Genomic DNA, 24,025 nt, shown 5'->3' on the forward strand with positions numbered 1-24,025 from the left:
CCAAAGGTCTAGTCCTGCACACCATTACTCAGGTGAGAAGTCCCTACTCATGCCTCTGTTGGCTCCACGGAGCTACTCACATGAGTATGGGTGTCTGGGAAGACTTAAGTTGGGGGGAAGGATAGCTCAGTAGTCTGAGCATTGGCCTGCTAAACCAAGGGTGGTGAGTTCAATCCTTGAGGGGGCCACTTAGGGATCTGGGGCAAAATAAGTACTTGGTCCTGCTAGTGAAGACAGGGGGCTTTCAGGATCCCTTCCAGCTCAATGAGATAGGTGTATATGTTCAAAGTACACAACTTTGGAAGAGAATTTCAACTTTCCATGTGTAAAACACTGGCTACTTTCTCTTCAGTATCACAAGTAAACAATCAAAATGGCATTCTTACAAGACTGATGGAAAGAGAAGTGCTTAATCCTGACAATCTCACTCACAAAAGCCTCCTATTGACATCAGGGCTTTGTATAAGAACTGCAGGATCAGGACTAAGTTTTTGCACAGGAAGGGGGAGCACCAAAATAAAAACAAATGTGTTTAGAATCCCCAAGGACTCCACACAGTAAGATTAAAATGCAGAAGTTGGTGAGCACTTTCTTTCAGTTTGTAAATGGAAAAGTATTTTCCCACTAAAATACCTAGAGAGTTTTAGTTTTAACATGGCTTGACTGCCCTAAACCTGCAATAACATACATTAAAATTCAGGGAGATTTCAGTATTCCAGTGTGAAAACAATGCTGAGGTGTAAATATCTCAAGTAAACTTATTACACATAATTCCCTCTAGCACAGATGCTCCCTAATATCGAAACAACTTGAGGCCATCTAATCCCCCACCCCCACTAAAAGATTTTTGAATTAATTCAAATAACTCAGAAGTGTTGAGTGTAACTAGAGCACTTATTTGAGGACAGTGTAAAATGAATTTCAATAGTTCAGTGCCTAGGAGTCTGATTTGCCCTTTTCGTTCTGGCAGAACTTGCACTGGATTTCTAGAAGAGATTTGCCTGAACAAGGACTACAAGATTGGGCCTTAAGTGTTTCCTTTCAAATGCTGACTCATTGACTGTGAGACCATCAGACCCGCTGAATTTGTGATCAGGGTTTAATTAAAAATACACAAGGCTACTATCACTGCCATGCACCCTAGTTAAATCATAAGCCATGTCTTACGTTTTGTTTTAGTTGCACAATTCATTTGCTATAAGGTATCTTTCAGCAATTTTGCTACAGACAAAAAAGAAGCCCCTTTTTGGCCTCTAGCAATACAGCTGCACTAAATACATTTTTGCTTCTATTACAAATTCATTTGAAAAGGCAATAGGAAAAAAGTGTCTCACTGATTCTTTTAAAAATTTAAAACCAAGTTTAGATTCAACATGCAAAAGACCTATGAGGAATACAATTAAAAATACAGCCATAAAATTCCTATTTTAACAAAAACCTCTGATTCACTCACTCCTTTCTAAGATCAAAACATTGTGGTTTACCAAGTAACTTATATATGGGCGCAATCCTGAAAGCCCTTGCTTACATGTGCAATTCTTAAAGTTAATCAGGCTACTCGTGAGTAAGGATTACTTGGAAGAACAAGGATTTGCAGAATCAGGCCCTATATATTTTGTTCAGGTAAATAGCATGCATTTACAGGGAATTAAAAAATGGACTTCACCACTATACCCCACACCCACTCCCAAAAAGTCCTATCTCCTCAGTTTCACGGATCTGTTTGTTGTAAAGTGATTAGCAGTCAGATTCAATGGACACACAGTCCCACCTTGTCTTTGTCTAAGTACTGTACAGTACTAACCACACCTAAATTTAGCATGCTGCAACTTACCAGAACTTGTGCAGTTTGAATTCCCATTCCAGATTTGTTCCTCAAACCTAAGGCCATTATTCCATTTTAGGCTAAAACATCCTCTCCCATGGGCCGCTGAAAGAAACCATGTTTCTTCAGTTGTTATTTCCAGTTAAAAACAAAAAAATCCAATGTACAGTGGTCCACAGACTTCTGGAGACTAAAAGTTTTGATTTCCATCCATAAATGTCCTGAGCGGTGAGGACACACAGGCACTACAACTGGGAAGAGAGCAGGAAGGAAAGCCTACCATGTGAGCACAAAGAAACCCCCCCACAAAGTCTGTTCAGTGGACAGCACTTGGGTTGATAGCAAGGATTTCAGGAAATCCAAACACTTAACAGGAAATCTGATCACTGGATAAACATTCCATAATCTCCACAGATACAGTTAACATGCTGCGTCTCCAGTTAACCCTTACCCTGACGACTGCTAAAACTGAAATCTGACATTCCTTGTAACATAATCTGTCTAGTTGGGTTCAAAAGTCTAAAGGGTTCCTCATTATGTGTTTGTCTGAGCAAGCAGAGCTCTGTTGAGACTCCTTTTTAGCCTATTGTGGAGGATATTTTTTCCCTCTTGCTTTTGATCTCTACATGGTGACATTTTACTTAAATTGTGCAATTTTTGTTAGGTTTCAGAGTAGCAGCCGTGTTAGTCTGTATCCGCAAAAAGAAGAACAGGAGTACTTGTGGCACCTTAGAGACTTTGTAGTCCACGAAAGCTTATGCTCTCATAAATTTGTTAGTCTCTAAGGTGCCACAAGTACTCCTGTTCTTCTAATTTTTGTTAGGTTAGTATTCCTCATTTGAAAAGTAAATTATATGGCAGCCTTAGTCTGAAGCAGCAGGATAAACCTGTCTGAATGTCTGCATGCTGCTAACCATGTTCACCTAGTAGTCCTCTATTTGCTTTATTTCCATCTGTGTTTTTAGTTTTTTCTTTCTTTTGCTGTAACATCAGATTTATACAGCCTTCTATGTGTTACCTTACAGGTACCATTTGATGATTTTATTATTCTGTTGACTGAAGCAGAATGGAGGAAGGACAGTTTAAAAACATGAGAGAACTCTTAAAGGAACAAGGGATAATTTTTTAAAAATACCTTTACTATACTTAGTCAATTACTTGAAAGCCAAACTCTGCAGCTCTTAGCCAGGATAAACCAGGGGAGTTTTGCCTAAATAAAGACTTTGCTCTGTCTCTTTTGGTTTACTTTCCTATGTAGCGTGAAAACAGCATGTTGTATAATTTTCTCATGGGGTTTTTGTTGTTTCCTATAGTTTTTTAACTTTATTGGATAAAATCTTAATTAGGACCCTGAGCAGTTGTAGCTTTTAAAGACCCATTAGAACTTTGTGCAAAAGTAGGTGCATAATTGTCCCCTGGACCTGCAAATGCTTATGTGTACACTTAATTTTCAAACATGAGTAGTCCCATTGAAGTCAGTGGGAATATTCACATGCATTAAGTTAAGCACATGTGTATTTGCAGAATTGAAACCATACTATGTTTTCTGAAAGAGGCCAGGTGCAAGTTTAGGTGACTTTCTGGTGTTAATAAATTCTAAAGGCCAGGATCTACTGCTAAGAATGCCTTGCCCCCATCTCCCTTGAATCTGTACAGGGCATATGGCATACTGGAAAGCAAGAGGATATCCCTGAGGTATCTGGACTCTCCTGCATTCTTGAGGGCTTTGTACAGGATAAGTAGCATCTTGAATGTCACTCAGCCAGTGAAAGGCTTTGGACATAGGAGTAATATGCACTCACTCGTCAACCTGGCACAGAGGGTGGATACCCACATTCTGCAGTAGCAGAAGTATCCTTTATGGGAAGTCCCAGGTATAATATCTATGTGTTTGCTTCAGGTATTTTTAGGGTGGCCATTGTTGTAGTATATAGGCACCAAATAAGAAACACGCAGTGATATGACTGAGGTGACTTCCTCTCCAACTTTTTTACTGGCTCCTGGAGGGAAGACTTTGGAGGAGGTACCAGGAAGTCAGTCTGTGTACACATAAGAACGGCCCTACTGGGTCAGACCAAAGGTCCATCCAGCCCAGTATCCTGTCTACCAACAGTGGCCAATGCCAGGTGCCCCAGAGGGAGTGCATCTAACAGGTAATGATCAAGTGATCTCTCTCCTGCCGTCCATCACCACCCTCTGACAAACAGAGGCTAGGAACACCATTCCTTAACCATCCTGGCTAATAGCCAGTAATGGACTTAACTGGATAAATTCATGGAGGTTATCTTTTAAACCCTGTTATAGTCCTAGCCTTCACAACCTCCTCAGGCAAGAAGTTCCACAAGTTGACTGTGCGCTATGTGAAGAAGAACTACCTTTTATTTGTTTTAAACCTGCTGCCCATTAATTTCATTTGGTGGCCCCTAGTTCTTATATTATGGGAACAAGTAAATAACTTTTCCTTATTCGCTTTCTCCACATCACTCATGATTTTATATACCTCTATCATATCCCCCCTTAGTCTCCTCTTTTCCAAGCTGAAGAGTCCTAGCCTCTTTAATTGTTCCTCATATGGGACCCGTTCCAAACCCCTAATCATTTTAGTTGCCCTTCTCTGAACCTTTTTTAATGCCAGTATATCTTTTTTGAGATGAGGAGACCACATCTATACGCAGTATTCAAGATGTGGGCGTACCATGGATTTATATAAGGGCAATAAGATATTCTCCATCTTATTCTCTATCCCCTTTTTAATGATTCCTAACATCCTGTTTGCTTTTTTGACTGCTGCTGCACATTGCGTGGACGCCTTCAGAGAACTATCCACGATAACTCCAAGATCTTTTTCCTGATTAGTTGTAGCTAAATTAGCCCCCCATCTTATTGTATGTATAGTTGGGGTTATTTTTCCCAATGTGCATTACTTTACATTTATCCACATTAAATTTCATTTGCCATTTTGTTGTCCAATTGTTAGCCAAATGGGCTCGTTTCCCCCTGGAGCTGCCCAATTACCCCAAGGAGGCACGGGAGTCGAGAAGACGGCTTCAAGTTCTTTACTGATCAGTCAGCTGAGCGGGTGTCCCCCTCGACTCATGCCAGAGGGAGGAACACACCTTACAAGCACAACTGGGCTTCTTTTATACAGAGAGACAAACAACTTAGCGTGTCTAAATTCTGCTAACCTATGCATTGTTTAAATTCAGTTCTAGTAGTAATCAGGATACATCTGTTTAGCTTCCCGTCCTTCACATTCCTTTCCCAGGGTCCGTCCAACCCCCTCCCCTTTTCCATATATCCTTCTATACATCCTGTATACATGCAGCTTCATGCATGGGAAACGACAGTGAGAACTGAGATAAGCATGTTTACTGGGATAACAAGCAGAAGCCGAGATAAACATGTTTTTCGGTTTTTGGGCCTAACAAGATTCCCCCCTAAAAAGCATTTTGAGAGCCTTATGGCCCCCAATCCTCAGCCTTCACCGGCTGGTATAGGGCCATCATTTGTTGGTGTATAATTTGATTAGCCATTCGTCAGACTAATGCAACTACACAGGGAGCTAAGCAAGCTAGGGTTAATAGGGTTGTAATAAAGAGTACAAAGAGAAGAAGGCCTTCTCGGAGCCATCCCAGTTGCGGTAACCAGGACATGAACCAGTCCATATTCCACCCACCCCATGTTTGGACCGGGACATGGGCTAGCTTCCTCATTTCTTTTGTTAGCTGTTTTACCGCCTTTCCATTATCATCTATTTGTAAACAGCAATTAGATTAGTTTAATTTTGCACAAATTCCCCCTTCTTCTGCCAGCAAATAATCAAGAACTAGATGGTGCTGGTAGAGCGCATTCCTCATCTGAGTGGACTGATCGGCCAAAAGATCAAGAGCTGCAGCCGTCTGATTAGTTATTATTTCTAAAATGGCTTGCAGCCTAATTATCCGATTTAAGTTGTAAATGGGCTCCCTTGCTCCTGAGATCCACTCATTAGGATTCCATGTAGCTGGACCATAATGTTTTATAATTTTCTCAGGGGGCCACTCCTGAGCCCCCCATGTTTGGGAGCTTCCGGCGGTCAGGGTGGAATCCACGAACCGCCTTTCTCTAATTAAACCCTAATTTCCAATTTATTTCCCTGCATCTGGGGTAATAGAAAGAACAAGGGTCTTATATATCCAACATAACATATCCCAGACCAATTTGGAGGCAATCTTCAGTAGGCATAGGACCCGCAGATCCAATAATGGCACTTTAGAGCCCAGGTTCCATTAGCAAAGGGGCCATTCCAGGTTTCCTCATTCTCATCGTCCTTTAGATGGTCAAAATATAAAGGATTACCTGGCCCTAAAGGTCCCCCTACCATTCCATTAGCTGAACTGCAATAATCACATCTCCACGCCCCAGCTCCTGCTTTCCAGACTCAATCGCAGCCCCATTTTGGCTGATTGGTGCTAGACCAGAATTGTTTAAAACCCCATACTCGAGTTCCATTCTGATTCTGCCATGCCCATTGAAACCACCGTACCACATGGTCCTTGCTAGTGGTATTGTCTACCTGGCAACTCGTGAATAGGGCGTCAAAGAACCCATCCTGTCCTACCGCCCTGCAACCTTCGGCCGTAGGGTAGTATTGTTTGGAGCATTTCACCCAACTATTATTGGTGAGCCTTACATGGGTCTGGTTCCATTGCCCCTGATATTTAGAACAGTCATACAGATGACAATAAGGGTCCCAACAATCAAATCCTGGGGATAGAGTCCAATCACACTTGCTTTCTCCCAAGTACACTCCCTCCCGCCTTGTCCGATTAAGGCAGAGAATACCCATTCCAGAAGAATACAGTCGCCAGGGGCTACTATCCTCAGTCCAAACCCCCGTTCCATCGTGGACTATACTCAAATTGCTGAGCCACCATTTGGGCTGTACAGGCTGGGCTACCCAAGGCCATTCATTTAATTCCCCTGGGCCTCCGCATACCCAACAGTTACTGAGGTTTATGGATTTTGCTATTGTCTCCCCCGCAGCTGTAAAAACCTATTTTCCCAACCATAATAGTGGTGGAAGCACATAAACAAAGATATTAACAATAATTTCATTATCTTTTTCTAAACAGTCCCTTTAGTCCGTCCAAGTACTGATACTCCCAGGTGGAATCTTCACCTGTGCCACCCCGGGCGTCCGGAGCCGGGGCGGGCAGAGGGCTGGTGTCCTCTTCCGCTAGTTCAGTCTCCGGGTTAGGGTTCAGAAACCGCCTTACCCGCGTATAGTGTGTCCATTTGTCACTCCCAAGAACTTTGACTGCAGCTTGGCTGATGAGCGAGACAGTGTGCGGGCCGTCCCACCGTGGTGTAAGGGGGTCACGCTTCCACTTCTTGATGAGGACCTGATCACCGATCTGGAACGGGTACACGGGCTGGTCCAAGGAAAGGGCCTGAAAAGGCACCGCGTCGATGCAGCTGTAACAAAACAGATTGCAACCCAGAGACCTGTTTCCATAAACAGTCCTTCCCCATTTCCCAGTTTACATCCTCCCGGAACCCCGGGATAATGGTGAAAGCTTAAGACCCTTACGTGGGGCCCTTCGAATGCGGGTAAGGGCGAGTGGTAACGCATCAAGCCACTTTAAACTAGACTCTGTGCCTAGTTTAGTGAGGGTATCCTTGAGAGTTCTATTCATTCTTTCCACCTGTCCCGTGCTTTGCGGCCTCCAGGGTGTATGCAACTTCCATTGTATACCGAGTGCCTGGGACACCTGTTGCAAGACTTCAATACAGTCATGAGTGGGGCTGGTCTCATAGGAAACCCAAGGGTCAGGCAATAGGGTAGCTAGGTTGAGGGAACTAACTGTTCTAAAGGTTAAGTTAGGGGCTAGCAAGGGCCCTACCTCATATCTAGTATGTCGGCTAGGGTTTAGATGCTTTTCCCCAGCGCCTGTTCCCAGTATCTGAGGCACCCCGTGGGGGACCACAACTTTAGTGTCTCCACCCAAGGTTAACTTTTCGGCTTCCTGAACGAGGAGGGCGGTCGCTGCTACGGCCCGTAAACAGGCGGGCCACCCCTTGGCGACAGGGTCCAAGACCTTTGAATAATATCCAATGGGTCGCCAGGTTGGTCCTGACCTTTGGCACAGGACTCCAGCTGCCACCCCTCCTCTTTCATGAACGTATAGGGTGAATGGCTTCCGGGAATCTGGGAGGGCTAGAGCGGGAGGCTGAACCAAGGCTTCTTTAAGCTCTCGAAATGCTTTTTCCATTTCCCTGGTCCATTTCCAGAGGAGCAGACCTTCTTTAGTTAAAGACTCATATAGTGGTCTGGCTTTTCCCCCATAGTCAGGGATCCAGAGTCAACAGAAGCCAGTCAGTCCCAGAAAAGCCCTTAATTCTCGGGGGTTCCGGGGTTGAGGGCTGTTAAGTATAACCTGGATTCTTTCTTTACCCAAACTGCGACTCCCTTGGCAGAGGTGGTATCCAAGGAAGGTGACCTGCTGCTTAACCAACTGAGCTTTTTCCTTTGATACTTTATATCCCTGTACCCCAAGGTGATTGAGGAGCTCTACAGTTTGCTTCTTGCAGACTGTCTCTGTTTCAGTACTCAAGAGCAGATCATCGCAGTACTGAACTATGTTACATGAAGGGTGTTTAGCCAGGAATGGGGCCAGGTCCCTTTTTAGCTGTCTGCCAAAAATCTCTGGTGCACAGGTGAGTCCCTGTGGGACAACAGTCCAAAGATATTGGGCCCTGTAATGGGTGTCCGGATCCTCCCATTCAAAGGCAAACAGTCTCTGCTATTAACTTGTTAATTTGTTTTAGGTCCTGGACCAACCGATACTGCCCATTAGGCTTAGGCACCCCCATTATTGGAGTATTGTATGGGGACGTGTCTTCCTTTAACCACCCGCACTGCAAGAACTTTTGAATCAGGGGTTTTAACCCGATCCGAGTGGTTAGCTTAAGGGGGTATTGTCGAATTCGGACTGGGCTGCTTCCCTCCTTAAGGGAAATATGCACCGGTGTAGCATTCCTGGCTCGGGCCACGCCTCCTTCCTCCGCCCAGACCTTGGGATTTACCCCCTGCAGCTGGCTTCCATCACTTCCCTTACATTCCAGGGAGTGATCTCTAGCATTTATGAGAGCCATCTGGTAATTAGAGGCTTGTTGCTTAGGGATTCTGACTTCCATTGTCCCATTATCGAATGAGATCTCCGCCTGTAATTTAGTGAGGATATCTCGTCCGAGCAGCGCTATGGGGCAGGAGGGACTGCAAACAAACTGATGGGAAATTTGACGGTCCCCTATTTTTACTAGGAGAGGCAAAGCTTTTTCCAAAGCTGTAGTTTGTCCCTCTATCCCCTGGACTATGGCACGTCCCCGAGCTCTATCTCGGGGAGCCTTATTAAGGGGGAGCAAACTAAGAGTGGCCCCAGTATCAATAAGGGCTTCAATTGGGCGGCCCTCCACTTTAATTTTTACTGTGGGATCCAGGCTGGCAGCTTGTGCTGTCAGGAGGGGCCGCTGGGTTCCCCGACCCCCCTATGGGGAAGACTCCTCCCCTGAACGTCCTGTACTGTTGTAGAGGATGGGAAGGGACGGGGTTTTATCTTTACGTTCCTTTCCCATGGCCTGTCACCGGGGGCATTCATTCTTCCAGTGCCCCTCTTTCCTACAGATAGCGCACTGATTTCGACCCAGGCAGGGGCCCCGCCCCTTCCCCGGTGGCCCTGGCCGTCCCTTAACTTTGTCCCCCCTTTCTTCATATCCTTTCCTTTGGGCCATGGCTAAAACGTGGGCCCCTTTCTTCCGAGAACGGGGGATTCTGTTGCTTCCAATTATATAGATCACTAGTGGTAAAGGGAACATATACCATAGTGAGATTACCCTCAGGGGCAGAGGGAATCACAGTCCGCGGACAAGATTTCTTAACAGGGAAACAGGGTTTCCTAACAGGGGCACGGGCCATTAAGGTTTTAATAGTTTGTGATCTACATTTTTGCAACCATGGGGGATGATTGGCCACAAGGTCCTGCCAAATATCTATATAGGGATATTAGTCCCAATGCCCATCCCAGGTCACAATGCTATGTACTGCTTGTACAACCCCTGGTTTGAGCGTCCCTCCCTCGGGCCATTCCACCCCGAATGTCATCCATTCAAGAGTACAGAATTTTACAAGCTTGTCTTTACATAATACAATTCCATAATTAGCCTGGCGTCTAAACGCCTTCCAGTTATGCAGCATACATCCCAGGGGTGTCCAGGAGAAGGTGCTTTGTCCGGACCCCATTATGCTTTACCCAGAGTTTTCCGAGACAGAGATATCAAGAGGGGGAAGAGGTATAGATCTAGTTCTAACTCAGATATCTGCTGGGTCACGAGGTTCGGCTGACCCCCCTTGCAATCAAGATATCCTGGTCATCGGGTTTCCCCTCGCAGGAGTCTTGGGGCGGCTGAAGTCAGCTTAAGCCTCAGACCTGTCAGCAGCACTCACTCATCTTTCACACAGATCCTTTAATCAGTTACAATCTCGGTTTCCAACACACCATTAAGAGGAGAAACAAGATTACCCCTCCCAGAAACAAGAGTAATCCCTGAGGTTGCTCCAAGTCCCAATAATTGTTAAAAACGGCTCATGGACTTGTGGAGTTAGTTACGTTACTCATTGGCCGTTATTTGCTTACCCTTTAACCAAAAACACAACAACAAGACATTTACAAAGCTACAATAATGTTAACATACCTTCCCGTATACAGGCTGCCTAGGGGATTTCCACTGTCCAACCCACACCTCGGGGGCGTTATTCCTCAAACCCAGGAGGTAAACGCACTTACCGCCCGAAGTGGCCGCGTCCGGCAGTCAGACTTCCCCTCCTTCTGAAGCCGTCTTGCTTCCATGTCCTTCAGAGTTCTCTTCAGAGAGGACGCAGCCGCCCCGGCCGATTGTGACGTTCCGAGGCCCGAGCAAAGCAACAGCTCGAGGTGGCCACTCCTCGGAATCGCCCTCGGCCGTCGGTCAGTGCCCTCTACAGGGAGAGAAGTCCCGGCGGAGTCGCCATTTGTTAGCCAAATGGGCTCGTTTCCCCCTGGAGCTGCCCAATTACCCCAAGGAGGCACGGGAGTCGAGAAGACGGCTTCAAGTTCTTTACTGATCAGTCAGCTGAGCGGGTGTCCCCCTCGACTCATGCCAGAGGGAGGAACACACCTTACAAGCACAACTGGGCTTCTTTTATACAGAGAGACAAACAACTTAGCGTGTCTAAATTCTGCTAACCTATGCATTGTTTAAATTCAGTTCTAGTAGTAATCAGGATACATCTGTTTAGCTTCCCGTCCTTCACATTCCTTTCCCAGGGTCCGTCCAACCCCCTCCCCTTTTCCATATATCCTTCTATACATCCTGTATACATGCAGCTTCATGCATGGGAAACGACAGTGAGAACTGAGATAAGCATGTTTACTGGGATAACAAGCAGAAGCCGAGATAAACATGTTTTTCGGTTTTTGGGCCTAACACAATCACTTAGTTTTGTGAGATCTTTTTGAAGTTCTTCACAGTCTGCTTTGGTCTTAACTATCTTGAGCAGGTTAGTATCATCTGCAAACTTTGCCACCTCACTTTTTACCCCTTTCTCCAGATCATTTATGAATAAGTTGAATAGGATTGGTCCTAGGACTGACCCTTGGGGAACACCACTAGTTACCCCTCTTCATTCTGAAAATTTACCGTTTATTCCTACCCTTTGTTTCCTGTCTTTTAACCAGTTCTCAATCCATGAAAGGATTTTCCCTCTTATCCCATGACAACTTAGATAGATAGAATGCTTGCTGCAGTTACAGTATGTCTGTACATAGATCACTTAATACAGTGAAAGTTTCGTTTTAGAAACATGCTGTCCTCATATGACATTCAGGGCCGGCAAGAGCTGCAAGCCCCGCCCCCCAGGAATCGAGCCGCGCCGCGGGGGGGGGAGACCCGAGCCGCGCCGCACCGCGAGGGGGGGAGACCTGAGCCAAGCCGCGCCGCGAGGGGGGGACGGGGGGGAGACCCGAGCCGCGCCGCGCCGCGAGGGGGGACGGGGTGGAGACCCGAGCCACGCCGCGCCGCGGGGGGGGACGGGGGGGGAGACCCGAGCCGCGCCGCGGGGGGGGACGGGGGGGAGACCCGAGCCGCGCCGCGGGGGGGGGACGGGGGGGAGACCCGCGCCACGGGGGGGGGGACGGGGGGAGACCCAAGCCGAGCCGCGCCGTGTCGCGGGGGGGGGGGACGGGGGAGACCCGAGCCGAGCCGCAGGAGCCGCGCCGCGGGGACCGGGTCGGGCCGGAGCCGACCCCAGCCGCGGGGGCCGGGCTGGAGCCAAGCCGGGCCAGAGCCGCTGGGGCCTGCGGGAACGGGCCGCGCCTCCCCGGAGCCCTTCTCGCGCCCCCACCACCCCAGCTTATCTTGTGCTGCTGGCCCGCCCTGCTTCTTTTCAGACTTCCCACGAATCTCTGATTCGCGGGAAGCAGGGGCGGGGAGAGGAGCAGGGGGCGGAGCAAGCAGGGGAGGGGAGGAGGGGGAAGTGAGCTGGGGGCGGGGTGGACAGCTGCAGCGCGGGGCCCTCTTGGCGCGGGGCCCAATTCAGCCGAATCGGCTGAATCGGCCTAAAGCCGGCCCTGATGACATTACCCAGCACATGGTATGCAAAATATGGTGGCAGCAATCAGTCTAGTGCAATGGTGGTTAACCTTTCCAGACTACTGTACCCCTTTCAGGAGTCTGATTTGTCTTGCGTACCCCAAGTTTCTCCTTTTTTAAAATACTTGCTTACACAAGCAGACACAGCATACTATTACTGAAAAATTGCTTACTTTCTCATTTTTAACCATATACTTATTAAATAAATATTGTACTTACATTTCGGTGTATAGTGTAGAGAGCAGTATTAACAAATCATTGTCTGTATGAAATTTTAGTTGCTACCGACTTCGCTAGTGCTTTTTATGTACCCTGTTGTATCACTACGCAAATATCTAAATGAGTTGATGTACCCCCAGGGGTACCTGTACCCCTGGTTGAGAACCACTGGTCTAATGAGACCCACGGCAAGGAAGAGTGTGATTAACAGGCAAACAAAACAGTACCTAGAAACTGAGCAAGCAGGCAGCATGGAGGGACTCAGACCACCAAGAATGCTGGATTTCCTGACAAAAACCTTGCACAAGCATAGAAGCAAGAATTGAGTCTGTATACAGAGCTGATCATGATGAGAAAGTGACTGTAAAACTAGCTTTTTACTGTCTCATTGGGAGCATGGGAGGAAGGATGAGAAGTTAATAAGATCTTGTTGAAAAAAACATTTTGACAAAAAAATTCTGATTTTGAAAAAATGCCATTCTCAACTAAAACATTTTTATTTGAAAACTTTCACCCTTCTCTAGTAAGAAGGGAATTGGGGGAGGGGAGAGGGCCTATAATTTGCAGCTACTAATGTCTGCTATAACTCTGTCAGAGATAGACAAATGTTCTTCTGTGGGACACAATTCACTCATGATGAGCAAAGACAAAATAATAATAAAAAAGGACAAAATAAAAGAAGCCATCCGACTTGAGCCAATTTCATTGTTCCCTAACTGCAAATGGGATCGTAGCTACCTTCATCTTACGGCAAGTAGTCAGGCCTAGAACTGTTTGGAAAATTTCAACAAGAGTGAAAAAAATAGTTTTCATTGAAAATTTTCCATAGAAAATTTTGACTTTTCATCAAGACACCCAAAGTCGTAATATTTTCAGCTGAAAATTGCAAACACAGGCAGGAGGATTGCTTTTCTGATTAAAAATTAGATTTTTTTTGTGTGGAAAGCACAATTTTCTTCAGTTGAAAATGCAATAATCAATCTGGAAAAGAGTTTTGATTGAAATGTTTAGGAACGGGCCTAATCAGATAGAGAGGAAAGGGTAGAATGTTAGCTGAATGATAAAACTGATAAAAATAAATAAGGAAAAAGTCAGCATAATGAAAAGAGAGCAGAACAAAAGCTTGAAACTGTTGCCAGCTGAATTACTGTAGCTGAAAACAGGGTAAGCCTCCTTGAAGACCACACTGCTACAAGCCATCCACTATCACAGACACAAAAGAGCCAAAAGTTTTATTGAATACAGATGTGAAAATCCTTGCCACTAAGTTAGAAAGAAACACATACTCTCCATAACATGCCCAGATCAGCTGGGCTTTATACTTGGTTTGTTCCCTAGCTCTTAATATGCTTAAGTGCTAAAGCTGGTGAAAATAATTCAAAATTTTCAACAAAATGCTCTAAAAATGACTAAATTAAGTAGATGTTTCTAATTCAGTGACGTTCAAGATGATTTAGCTCAGTATCTGAAACAGAAAACACAACTCTCCTAATTAATTATCATTGAAGGTTTATTTGACAAAAATAAAAAAAAAATTACTAACATTTAGTTAAATCATCAAGTCCCCAAATTCTATCATTTTCAGTGTTGAAACTGCAAGACATATTGTTACAAATAGTTGGAAGATGGCCTTTTTTCTAACAAAAATTAACAAAAACAGTTTCCCTTCCTATTTTCATCCAAATTCTTTGAATTTGGGGGGATTTGTCAAAAGACTGAAAATCTAAAAATCAAAAACACACACAAAAAAAATAATCCCAAACTTTTTTTGTTTTGGGATATAATTTTGCATGTTCATCACCAATTAGTTATGATGTGGTGTTTCCCCCTTGAAAACTACTAACTTACTCATGTAGTTAATTTACTCTTTTTAGACCTCTGAATTTGGCCAGACATATTTAGTTGGTGATCCCAGCCCACTAAGCGACTGCTAGAAGCTGGATTCCACTGGAATGCTATGAAGTGTAGAAACACTTTCCACTTTCACTCTGTGACCATATACTGGATTTATAACAACACACACTTAAACTCAGGCAAACTATTACAGAAAATGACTAGAAAACACACAGATTGCATGAACACTAACACTGCTTAACATCACAAAGTTCAGCAATTAGCTGCTCTACAGACTTCTTACTGTGTTACAATAAAATATTTGTTCATAACATCTTTCAATTTCTAAGATGTTTGCTTAGCCATCTACTATGTTATTCTCCTTCCTAAATGAGCAATCAAGGAGGTTTACTTTTAAGATTAGCATCCCTGCTGGAAGCATTTTGTATTAGCAAAAGCACCAAGCCCTCCTCATACAACAGCACACCATGTGCTCTTATATTAAACAACAAATGTTACCACTTTCCCCACTGTTCAATCAATGAAATACAACAGAAGCAGTGTTCTAACAGGTTTAACACCACTTTGGTACATTTATTAATTAAACAATTAACATCTCTCAGCGTTATGGAATAGCAGGAATTAGAAACTGATTAACAGACACTTGAGCCTTGGTGACTATTGCAAACTGCACCAAGAAAACAAGAAGATAATTTGTTTCACCACTGGAGGTTTCACTAAATATCATAATTAAAGCTGATCAAAAATGGTAAGTATTTTACATGAAAATATTCAAAATGTTTCCTTTCTAACTGTTCTAATTTTTCTGTGAGACGCAAAGATTGAAGATATTTCAGCTTTAATTTTTTCTCCCCTCCCTTTTTCAGTGGCAAAGGAGAAGAGGAAGGCGGGGAGAGAAGGAAGCAGAGTGGGAAACTGCACTCCCACACTCCCTACAATTTTCAGGGGATTTGTTCATTGGAAATTTTCAAAACAAAATGAAACAATTTTCCATTAAAAGTGGCCATATTTCAGAGAAAGTTTCAAACTAAACATTACACTATCTTTAGTCATAATATAGAGCATAGAACCACAATCTGTCTTAAACTGTCTGCCTTTTTTGCTTTAATAAACAGCTGCCAACTATAGACTCACAAACAGACTTCCACACAGCTTGAGTTCCTGCTTTGTTTGCCAGGGATCAAAAACCTGTCTGGAACTCCACACAACCTACAGAGACATGTAGTAGTTGAATTAAATACTGCAAATGAACACGTCATAATACAACATATTGCTAAAAGCTTTCTAGCAACGTAAGGAAATTTTAAAAGTTGGGTACAATCACTGTTCGTCTGCATCGTTCATCTTGGACTTACAGCCATGCAGAAAAATCAGGGAAAATATTTCATACGACATCCTGCGAATTTCAGGCCATATGTGTGTTTTCCTTTTGTCACTACACTGCTTTTTGCCATCCCTCACAAGAACTGGTAGAAAAAATGGCTCCTTGCCATGCTGCCATTGGCTGATTTTAGAGAATTTAAATTACAGTTACAGTATTGTAAAACTCCAAGCATTCAAAAATTAGGACTCAGGCCCTAAACAAATAATGAGTTTTTTTTAATCTCATATATTTTAAGCCAAACGTTGGGGTTCTTTCTGAGCCCAGTATGGTGCACATGAGCCTTGTTTTCAAGGTTTACCCCCACAACAGTGAAGGCTAAAAAGTCTAAAAAACAAAAAATTAAAACTAAGATTCTCATTTAATCCTTTGATTCCTGGAGCAGAGGCTGTAAGAAAAATGCCAAATATCATGAGACTTGCCATGAAGTTGTAAGAGTTGGCAAATATTAAAACTTCATATGATTCCGTTTCAAGGCAAATGTATAGCAGAGAATATCCCTTACCCCAGAGTTCAGTGGAAAAGAGGAAAGAAATGTCTCTAGAAAAATGAAAATAAAATTCTAAGTGCAATTAGGAAATGGCTTTGGAAATGGATAAGGAAGATAACATGATCACTGACTTTATACGTACAACTAGGAAGCTTATATTAAAACATAAAACAATTAATTCTGTGCATTTGCAACAATTTTATGTGTTTGCAACAATTTTAGCTGATACAGTTTATATATGTGTGGTGATGCATACATAGGTGTTTAGAACCTGAAGCCAGCTGGTCCAAGAGAGCATTAAAAGGTGAGAAAAGAGTGAGGAAAAAGTGCTGACAAACAGCAGTGAAAAATACTAAAGCAATGTATTGCAAAGTTGCACAGACGTGACAGGAGCCAGAAAGGGGCCCAGGACTGTCAGATAAAAAGAGTTAAAAGGTGAAGTGTCACAAAGGGTACAAGTGGCGTGGCAGCACACAGCCACTTCCTCTCCTGTAACCAAAGTGCTTGGGACTAGAAATCAGCCCATAGAGTTGTGGTGTTCCAGGAGAGAAGTGAAATAGAACAATCACAGGGACTGTCACAGAATCATAGAATATCAGGGTTGGAAGGGACCTCAAGAGGTCTCATCTAGTCCAACCCCCTGCTCAAAGCAGGACCAATTCCCAACTAAATCATCCCAGCCAGGGCTTTGTCAAGCCGGGCCTTAAAAGGACAGGCTACTCAGCAAGACAAAAGAACCGTTGCTCTTTTTTGGGGTGCATTTTGAGAGAGGCTATGTCACAGTAATGTGCATTGATGGCTCCTCACTGCTTTCTTGTCCTCATTATACCTGGGTTATAGGAGTCTGTTACTTAGTCAGACTTGGAAATCAAAACAATTCTGCAGCAGCTGTTTGGTGCCCAGGTCTTCATTATGTGTCTCTCTGTGTAGATGTGCTTGCGTTCACCAGCTGAAGCAGTGACACTGGCTTGGCGGAACTGCATCCCAGTGCCCATGCAGGCAGCCTGTGCTGTGTTATTGTCTGGGGCTTTCAAGCACTGCAGTATATTATGCTGATTGCACATCTGTTTTAGCTACACAGCACAGGCATGGTAAAGGGCCATAGGACACAAAGCGTGAGTTAAAAGCTCCCTCTGGCTGCTTTACCTCCGCCTCCATTATTATCTGGGCTAGCATGGTTGCTAATGAGGGAGACAATGCTACACTCTGCCTCCTCTTTGTGTGCATGTCTCCTTTTCAGATAGCTGCATCAATTTCCCCACAAGCACAACACTTTAGAATAAAGTTCCTATATGCCCTTGGCTGTTCCTGAGAGCAGCCATGGAAATTGTACCCACACAGCCCTTCTGATGCAAGTTACCCCATCCATTGAAATGATGCATCTTGCATTTTTCCTCTCACTCACAAGTAGTGCAAGTGAATGGACAACTGGACTTCATTTAGTGCCTTAGTGACCAAAGGTCATGTCACATCTTCGTTTCCATATCCTGGAAAGGAAGGATAGTCCAGTGCTTAGGGCACGGACTAGCACTTAGGTTCAAGACCCTGCTCTTCTACAGGCTTCCTGAGTGACCTTGGACAAGTCACTGAGAAAACTGATGTGCAGAGAGACTAGCTGTGAAATAGGGGTAACATCACTTCCCTGCCTCATGGCAGTGTTGCGAGAATAAATATATTAAAGATTGTGCAGTCTCAGATACTAAGGTGATGGGGGCTATGTACATAAGCAAAAAAAATGAGATGTCTAGAACATATACACTTATAGTAGGAAATGGTTACACTGGTTTCTTTACTATATAGAACATTAAAATGTATTGCAGAGGATAGACTGGATGACATCTTTTCCCTCTCCTATGCTTTGTATGATTTCAATCTGAACACTTGATTTTGTCTCATAAAACATTCTGAGAGTTTAGCAGCTTATAAACTCTTGTCTAGGAGACGTTTAAAGTGGTTTCTTGATTAAATTAGATCTAGAATGGATTTAGAATCAACAACCATTGCTGTCTGCTTTGTAAGGAGTAAGGAGGGTTAACTTCTTTGGGAGGAGGAGCTGTACCTAAAAAAAAAGAGAGTTTGCCATTGAACACAAAGCTAGTTTGAAAAACTAAGATAATTTGAAACACATGTCCCTGGCTACCTAAGTACAGCACAAACTGCAAGAGAGAAAATGATAATAAAAAGACATGGAATATTTCAAAACATAATTAGGAAAGTCAGAATTTTACAACATAAGAGTTATTGTATCTGAAATATTGTTCTGCTTTGTTAACGCTTTAAAAATGTAATTTTCTAAAGACTTTCTAGCATAGTGTGAATTTATAATACAATGAATATGACAGGTATGTTAGATGATAGAGTTCACTAAAATATTCTTCTTATGCAATACTATCTGAATATGGATGAGACAGAATTAAACAGTTGGATACCTTCTTTTAGGCACAAAATGCTGTGAATTAACTAACTCCCAAAAATAACATGCCTTCACAGTTGCTTTTCAATGAACTTTTTTGATACTACTTGGATGTGTAACTTTTTTCAGTACAGCAATAAATCTATTAATGCACATATTCCTTGTCAGGCTAAAGTTTCAGAAACAAGACAGGCACAGTTCCCTTCACACCTACACTTTTGTTCCGTTTGCATTCTTTCGGTTCTAATGCTCAGAAAAGAACTAGATAACACTTCCTGGGTAGTTAAAACCAGAGGAGGCAGCAAAATGTGTGAAAAGCTCTGCAAAAGAGTGATGATTCAATATACACTGTGACATACACTCAGAACTGTACAAAAGCCAACATGCCTCAGCCCTGCAAGCGTAGCTGTAAAACCCACTCTGCAAAACCTCCAAGGCTTAAATATCATGTTACAGTACCACATTCAAACACCCACTTGCCAGAAGACGCTGAAATGTATCAAACAATCCAGAATCCCTGGAAATCAGAGATGAGCTGCGCTATGAAGGCAGGAGAAAGTCTCCATGAGCTCCCAAAACCATGCAAGTGTTGCCTAGGACAGCATGAATGCACGATGGTATTTCTGTACTGACTTATGCTGATTTTGCAGGGAAGCAGGCACACGCTCTTTGTCGGATATGCTGACTTTCTCTACAAACCCACATGTACTTCTAGTGTTTGTAAAGCTAGGACTTGACTGAGGGGGTGCAGCAGGAGCAGGGTCATAATGCAGTGTATACCAATATTAACAAATGTTGAAAGAATATTCTTAGGGTTGCAAAGCCAAGCACAGAAAGTTAGGCTATTCCAGAATTAAGGCCACAGAGCTGTAGCAGGATTCACTTAGGGTCCAGAAGGCCTAGTGGGCAGGCCACAGTTCAACAGTCCCCGAAGTCCTGGGGGTGGCCTGCTCAGGCAATCTGGGAGTCTAGCAGTCAAGTTACAGTCCATCCTTCTCCAAGTTACCCCAGTCAGAGAAGGGGCAGAGGAAAGGTAGTGGGAACCCATCCCTTTCCTCTCCACCAGGTGCCAGCTCAGGGCTCAACAGGAAAGAGGTGAGGAGCATCTCAGCTCCCTCTAGCTAATACCCCAGACCAGCTTCCCCGGGCCACTTCCTGCCACCCCTGTCTCTCCTCAGTTTGGGGCAAGGTCACAGCACTCTGCCTCCTTCCCAGAAGAGGGTTGCTCAAGCAGTCTCAACAATTCAGATAGTCAGCCAGGGCTTCACAGCTCCCTTCTTGGTGTCCAATAAGTCTCTCTTGTAAGGGAGAGAAAAAGGGGTCAGGCCCCTACTGCCCAAACAGGCCTTACCACAGTCTCTCCCCAGTGGAGTCCTCTGTCCTAGAAGAGGCTGACTGCTTCCTTTCTGCAGGCAGCCTCTCTCCCTGCTTGATTGTCAGAGTCACCTTTTAAGTCAGCCCTTCAATGTGCAGGAGGCTCTGCAGCTGCTGAGGGGTGGGGCTTTCTGAGCTCAGTACAGCTCCATCACTCCATTATTAGCAGGTACATTCACTGCACAGAGCTCTGCCACAGTGTAACTGATAGAAACAGTAGGTTGTCATCCTCGGTGTGGACCAGCATTAGAGAGAAATGGGACATTTTGCCAGAGGGTTTCAGAGATATTTTCCGATAGCAGAGGAATGGTGAGCTTCAGGAATCTTGGGTTCCATTCAAGATTCTGAAGGGGAATCTCTCCATTACCTCCAAGTGTGTCCCCTCCAGCCTGTGTCTTCCCCACCCCTGCCCCCTCATTTCAGTCCCATTTTCCTCACCTACCCAGTCCCCGTCTCTACTCCTTAGGTTTCTTATCCCAATCTCGGTCTCTTTACCCAGCAAGTCCTAGTCTCACCCTTTTGGAAATGCCATCTCAGTCTCCTCGTCAATCCTCATCCCCAACCCTAGCCTCCTTTACTGGCATGTGCAAACTCAAGTTTTTCAAAGGCTTATAACTTGGCCAAAGGTTGGCAGATTTTCATGCGGACGGCAAAAGGCACATCCCTGACATACAGGCCAAATTTCAAATCCCTGCTCAATGCATAGAGGCACTAAAGCTTTCCAAAGAAAAGATCACCTGAACTTCTTTAATATTGGGGAAAAAAATAATGTATTTTCCCCCGGCCTCTTTTTCCAATAACAGCTGAACCTTTTTGGTTGAAATTTTCCAAAAGCTTTGATATGAGGCTGACACGCAGCATGGAAAATTTGAGCTCAATGGTAAAAGTTCAGCAAAGTTATAAGTGTGACAGATATGGCAATTTCTTGCCATATCTTGGGGAGATCTTACTGTGCCAAGTTTAAGTATCTTTGTAGGCCAGGGATTATATGTAATTCCCTGGGCGAGGGTGACCACAGCTCCTCCAGGAGCTAAGAACAGTGAGGGATGATCAGACAAATTCACTCAGCGAGTAACACTCCAGAGACAGGCTCGCCTATACTAGTTCAGACTAGATTCTCCAGAGACCAACGGACAAAGAAAGTACTTTTGGATAAATAGGCTGAGTTTAAACTGACTCAGGGCCTTCTTTCTGACAGCAAATGGGCTGGAATTTCTGTCCAAGGGGGGCTCCAGTCCATCCTGTGAAGGTTTGGAAGGACTTTGGCCTATGGAGGCCCCATAAGATGGATGGGTGACCTCTGTTAAGCTTATGAGCATGTGTGTAGGTTCTTTTATTGTTTTTGATATACTTTCTCTGTAATTATTTCACTTTAAGAATAAATGAGCTTGCTTAGAAAGAGCTGTATGGTAACTTATAACTGTGGGCAATTACAACTGTTTGTAGCCTCTGAGAAGAGAGCAAAGTGCAGATGCAGGCTTGTTTAGGCAGTATGGCTTGCTGGGATTAACACAATGTAGGCAGGGAACTATGCAGCCTTGAAAAAACCTGGTCAGGAGGGAGAGAGATGTGGGTCTCTGCCCAAGAGAGGTGATGGCTGAGAGCTGGAAGCTGAAAGGTGGGTGTCCTTGTTGGACCATAGAGGTGAATTACCGGTGCAGTTTCCCTGAACAGTGACAATAAGCCACTGAATAAAGGGTGTTATAATGGGAAGTGTCAGGCAGCCTTAATACTAGACAGTGCAACCAGCCCCACCACTAACAGAGCCTGATCCAAAGCCTGTCAAGGGGAGTCCTTCTATGGACCTTAATGGGCTTTAAATAAGGCCCCTAAGTCCTTCACTGCAGTACTTCCCATTGTAAGCACAGGGAATATCACAAATACTGCGGTGCAGTAAATACCCATTTTAAATTATTGGCATAATCTCACATAGTCACATTTGACACGTCAGACACTCTGCCAATTCGCACGGCTTTTCTTTGACATGTGGCACATTAGCCATGGGAGCATATGGTCCTGCATTTTTTGTGCTATGTTTGTCTTCTACTAGGATCTGGGTAAATCCATTCTCTCATGAAAAATCTGAAGAGAAACTATGTAGGGCAAATGGAAGTTAACATTGTTCTCTTATGCTTGTGGGATCTTTGAAAAAATCCGCTGAAATTGGCAGGCTATATTTTACTGTGCAAATAGGATATGGAAACCTAGTTGCGCTCCAACAGACATTCTCCAACTTTCCTATAACAGGCCCCACATCTTACTACTGAGATTGTCTCCTGGGCACCTCCCACGATTGCATAACATCCCTATGGCAACTTATGTTACATGGAAAAGTCATATTGAGAAAGTATTTTGTGTCTTCCTTTAAAGCTGTCTTTAAGGTAATAAGAGTATTGACCTTTTTGAAAAAGTTAACCACACTAATGTTTTTAGCTGTTTATTTAATCTCTTCCCCTTCCATTGGCTTTGTTTCATTCAGCTCGAAACCAGGAAGAAAGCCAGCATACCACCTGAGCAGCGAGCTCTCTGGTAGATAACCAACAAGTGGGCCAGGAACCACATTCTGGGAACCTCTGTGTTAGTAATTTTCTGCCATACTTTGTTGGTGTTCTGCTTTACCAGTTGTTTACATGCAAGTTGCTTACAAGGTCACACATTTATATTTAATAGGCAAAATAAAAAAATGCTAATTCAACACCAATGCTTATCCAATGGAGGGATGTTCAGCTGATTATAATGCCTTCCCCTGATGTACTTGACTGCATTTTTCCAACTCATTTACTTCCCTGATCACATAAACAACAGGATGGCACTGGGAACTGAACTTTGACACCAAAGTCTGCTGTTACTGCTACTTGGATGCTGCTGCTCCTCTTTCTCCACAGCTGGGTCGGATCCCGGATGGAAATGTTTATTATCTCATCTTTGAAGAAGAAACATATTAAAAAAGAGCAGCTCTATTTACAGTGGGAAGGAGCTTTTTTTTGCCTATCAGTGTGATAGCGTGTATAGCATTAACATATTCTAACTGCATTTGGAAGTATCAAATTGTGTCTTAAGGTAAACAGATTTACATCAAAGTGTAACTTGAAATACATTGTATTTCAGCACTTTTTAACATCTGTGCAAGAAAAGTTTGAAAAAAAGGCAAGATATATTTATTTATTTGGAACATAAGAATGGCCATACAGGGTCAGACAATGGTCCATCTTCTGACAGCGACCAGTGCCAGATGCTTCAGAGGGAATGAACAGAGCAGGGCAAGTTTGAGGGATCCATCCCCTTTTGCCCAGTCCCAGTTTCTGGAATTTGGAGGTTTTTACGGACACCCAGACCATGAGGTTGCATCCCTGACTGTCTTGGCTAATAGCCATTGATGGACCTATCCTCCATAAACTTATATAATTCTTTTTTGAACCCACAACATCCCTTGGCAATGAGTTCTTCAGGCTGACTGTGTGTTGTGTGAACAAGAAGTAAAGAAGTACATCCTTATGTTTGTTTTAAACCTGCTGCCTATTATGGGCAGGGCCGGCTCTAGGATTTTTGCCACCCCAAGCAAAAACAATTTTGGCCGCCCCCCCCCCCGTTTTTTTCTTACCCCACCCCCGGCCCCGCCTCAACTCCGCCCCTTCCCCAAATCCCCAACCCTGCCTCCTCCCCCCAGGCTCTCAAGCCTAGGAGGGAGGGAGGGAGAGGGAGAAGCAGCGTGTGCGCCGCGGCCACTCGGGGTCTCCCCCTCCCTCCCAGGCTCTCAAACCTGGAGTGAGGGGGAGATCCCGAGCGGCCACAGCACACGAA

General features: G+C 44.2%; 1 protein-coding gene across 9 annotated transcripts in view; it reads right to left on the reverse strand.

Annotated features, from left to right (window-relative positions):
• ASAP1 (ArfGAP with SH3 domain, ankyrin repeat and PH domain 1) overlaps positions 1-24,025 on the reverse strand; it is a 337,309-nt gene that overhangs the window by 277,803 nt on the left and 35,481 nt on the right. For 5 of the 9 annotated variants that reach the window (XR_010599012.1, XM_065586136.1, XM_065586131.1 and 2 more), the window contains exon 1: positions 1,835-2,055. The exons of the other annotated variants lie outside the window; for them this stretch is intronic. The gene's annotated coding sequence lies outside the window, so the exon portion shown is untranslated. Of the gene's footprint in view, positions 1-1,834; positions 2,056-24,025 lie in introns of those variants that run through there. 9 annotated transcript variants of the gene reach the window in all.

This window comes from Chrysemys picta, chromosome 2, assembly GCF_011386835.1.
Source record: "Chrysemys picta bellii isolate R12L10 chromosome 2, ASM1138683v2, whole genome shotgun sequence".
Classification (NCBI taxonomy): Eukaryota; Metazoa; Chordata; order Testudines; family Emydidae; genus Chrysemys; species Chrysemys picta.